Source organism: Solanum tuberosum, unplaced genomic scaffold, assembly GCF_000226075.1.
Source record: "Solanum tuberosum cultivar DM 1-3 516 R44 unplaced genomic scaffold, SolTub_3.0 scf00026, whole genome shotgun sequence".
Classification (NCBI taxonomy): Eukaryota; Viridiplantae; Streptophyta; class Magnoliopsida; order Solanales; family Solanaceae; genus Solanum; species Solanum tuberosum.
The window spans coordinates 3,407-7,310 of NW_006238952.1; the positions used below are offsets into that span (position 1 = coordinate 3,407).

At 35.3% G+C, this 3,904-nt stretch overlaps 1 protein-coding gene across 1 annotated transcript in view; it reads left to right on the top strand.

The window, feature by feature from the left end:
- The first annotated feature begins 2,976 nt into the window (after positions 1 to 2,976).
- LOC107059552 (zinc finger BED domain-containing protein DAYSLEEPER-like) overlaps positions 2,977 to 3,904 on the top strand; it is a 4,227-nt gene continuing 3,299 nt past the window's right edge. The window contains exon 1 of the mRNA XM_015306131.1: positions 2,977 to 3,219. The gene's annotated coding sequence lies outside the window, so the exon portion shown is untranslated. The remainder of the gene's footprint in view (positions 3,220 to 3,904) is intronic.

Genomic DNA, 3,904 nt, shown 5'->3' on the forward strand with positions numbered 1-3,904 from the left:
GGCCCCCGCTAAAGTACCTATGTTTAGAGGTGGTGTTGGACAAGTTGTGTATTATGCTTGAGCTTGACTCATCTATGGTATTTATGTATCATTTCTTCTTTTTTTCTCTTGCTCCCTTAGTCCCGATTTCCCCCTTTGATTATGCTTATTGCTTATGGTCATTTTAATTGCTTCCGCGACCAAGGATGTGTAATGATACGCTATGAGGCTTGTTTGGGGTTCCTTCGGGTTCCCCATTCGCCGGTCACGTCTAGGCCCTAGGCTTGGGTCGTGACAATTCATTACCATCAACTTCTCCCAAATCTCTTAAGCTCTGCCTCAGTTCCTATCTTTGGCTGTCTAAATGCCACTCCTTTTCCTTCTCCCCTTTGACAACTAAATTTATAATCTTTACCAAAAAAATAATCATTAATAATCACTAACCTATATTGAAGTAATATTTTTGATCGAAATCAGTGTTTTGGATGGCGAAAGGCGACGAGAGCCTGCCTCGCCTCGCGGCGAGGCGCTCACCTTTTTGAATTTAGGCGTCAATAAATACCAACAATTTAAAATATTTAATTGCATATATAAATATCCAAAATTCCAATAGTAATAACATTCATTAGCAAATATTTCAATTCAAAAACTAATAGTAGATATTAAAAATCTAGAACTTGAATAACTCAATAATTCATAAAACAATTGACAACCAATACTCCAATGTCCTTTTTGTTACCATCAGACGCCATTGAATTCACTATTTTTGGACAAACAAATATTATGTTAATGAGTATAAAACTAAATTGAGTAGGGAGAAATAAATATAGAAGGATTGATTTTTTTTATAAAAAAATATAGGCAAAAACAGAATGGCACTCAGTTCAATAGCTACAAATTGAAAAAGAAAAACAGAAGAAGAAGAAGAAGAAGAAGAAGAAGAGGAAGAGGAAGAAGAAGAAGAAGAAGAAGAAGAAGAAGAAGAAGAAGAAGAAGAAGAAGAAGAAGAAGAAGAAGAAGAAGAAGAAGAAGAAGAAGAAGAAGAAGAAGAAGAAGAAGAAGAAGAAGAAGAAGAAGAAGAAGAAGAAGAAGAAGAAGAAGAAGAAGAAGAAGAAGAAGAAGAAGAAGAAGAAGAAGAAGAAGAAGAAGAAGAAGAGGAAGAGGAAGAGGAAGAAGAAAAGGAGAAGAGGAAGAGAAGAAAAAGAAGAAGAAGAACCGAAGAAGGAAAAAAAAAAGAAGGAGGAGGAGGAAGAAGAGGAAGAGGAGGAGGAGGAAAAAGAAGAAGAAGAAGAGGAAGAGGAAGAGGAAGAAGAAGAAGAAGAAGAAGAGGAAGAGGAGGAGGAGGAAAAAGAAGAAGAAGAACCGAGGAAGGAAAAAAAAAAGAAAAAGAAAGAGAAAAAAAAAAGGGAAAAAAGGAAAAAAAAAAGAAAAAGAAAGAGAAAAAAAAAAGGGAAAAAAGGAAAAAAAAAAAAAAAGAACCGAAGAAGGAAAAAAAAAAGAAAAAGAAAAAGAAAAAAAAAAAAAGACCCGAAGAAGGAAAAAAAAAAAGAAAAAGAAAAAAAAAAAGAAGGAGGAGGAGGAAGAAGAGGAAGAGGAAGAGGAAGAGGAAGAAGAAAAGGAGAAGAGGAAGAGAAGAAAAAAAAAAAAAGAACCGAAGAAGGAAAAAAAAACTGAAGAAGAAAGTACCTGAGAGAGTCGTGATTCGCGACGCAAAGGTTTGAGTAGCAGCGAAGGTCTCGTCCTTTTGAAGGGTAGAGAGTCACGATGGAAGAGGAGAAGAGATCGCGCAAATCGCAATAGAGAGAAAAGGAGCCCAGGTTTGCAAAAACACAAAAAAAAACCCTAATTTTATCTTTTAATTATGAAATCTGACCTTTTTTTTTTACGCATGGCACCCCGCCTTGCCATGTCGCCTCTCGCCTTTCTATCGCCATTGCTCACCTTTCTGAAATCGCATCGCCACGCCTATAATAGGCAACGAGGCCTCGCCTCTCGTCTTTGGCGACATGGCGAGCGCCTTTCATAACACTGATCGAAATAATCTTGTAGTACTTTCATACATCTTTGTCACTTAAAATTAGATAATCTATGGACCTTGCCCATTTTATAAGTATTTCACTTTTTGATTCGGTAGGACTTTTTTTTATCACGGGCTCATGTGTTTTTGATTTTTTGTATAGTCTACTTTTTGAATGATGATCAATTTTTTAAATGAGCGATTCATTACAAGTGTCGCAGACAATCGAACTCCAAGATTACACAACCGTTCTCGAACCTCATACAATTAGAGTGTATATACAAATAACCTTCTTCGATATGGACGATTTTTATGCGTCCAATCTACGATAATGTTCAATTAACTCCATTAATCGGGTTTTGTGGATAAGGTTAAGAGTCTCAGAGACTACTCAATGTTTTTGCAACACTTTCTCTTTCGATTGATTTATTCATTTTTATTAGTGTATAATACATTGACTATGCCCTAATTTTTACGATAATTTTTTTCTCACTCTCTAAATCTACTACTTATAATTTTTAGACTTAATGTATCTATACTTTTTTGAGTTTCATATCTGAACAATCAAATATGCGAGTTTCCTACCTAAACCATTATTAGATATTTATTAAAACACACCTCAATTATTATTTATAATTTTTCTTCCAAAAGTTGATACAAAAAAGGAAAAAAAGTAAATTAATTGCAGTTACCCATTTTCTTCAAATAGCAAAATATAAGAACATACACATGAGGATTCTTGTTCCACAAAAATGGACAATAAATAAAGTAGTAACCAAAAAAATAAATATACATGGTAGTGACCAAAAATAGTGAAACAAATAAAATAAGTAGCTGACTAGGAAAACAAAAGGTAGGTCCCAACAAATTATACAGGGTTCTGATTGGCTGAAACGCGGCGGGCGGCGTATACACAAAAAAAGAGAGAGTATATATAATGGACCTTAAAACCTCAACAAAGTTCACAATCCACTGTTCGTAGGCCTAAAACCTTATAGCGGCAAGCGTAAAAAAGTCCATTAGGGTTTTGAGCTTTGAACATCAAAAAGTTCAAGGCTTTCAAGCCCATCTTGTTCTTCGTCTTCGTCTTCTCCCTCCAGAAAATATTATTGAATTTACGATTAAAAAAGTAATCATAAACGATAAACGATAAACCCTAAACCCTGCGACTGCGATACAAACAGAGGTTTTTGATTCAGCATTCGTTTGCGAAGTTGTTTAAAGTAAGTTTTTTTTTAGTTTTGGTTGTGGAATTAGTTAGTTTCGTTTATGTATGTGTTGTTTATCCGATTTTTATGTGTGTATAATTTGAAAGTTACAAGATTTTCATGTCCTTGTTTATTCATTCATTCGAATGTATCTTTTCTCTACATTCCGATCGTTTTGGATTTCACCTTTTTTATTTGTTTTTGATTATTTTTTTTATTCTGGGAAGCGTGTTTTGTGCACCTGAAAAACCATGATGTAAATTGGGGGTTGCCATTCGGTTCTGTAAAGTGGCATTCTGGGCTAGAAGAGTATATGAACTAGAATGAATTATGCTGGGAAAAAAGAAGTATGCTTTCTTGATATGATCTAGTTCCTTTTCTCATGTACTTAGGGAAGTTTGTATCATGGGTATTGAGTTTCATTGGAAGTAAGACCATGATCACCTAGTCCATGTAAGGGTGTAATGTTGAGCATTCCTAAAGGAATCTGTTAAGGAACTTGATATATCTGGGCACCCAAGTGTGTGGCCACGAGGTCTCAGAGACATTGGGATTTGCCTCAAAGGTTCCGTTTTCCAAAAGTGGGAATACCCTATATAACTCATGAATAGTGACAATAAGCACCTCCCCCCACAGAAAGAGAGAGAGAAACAGTTGTTTGCTACTTGTCAATCAGACGATTGAGCATGCTTGCCCCCCA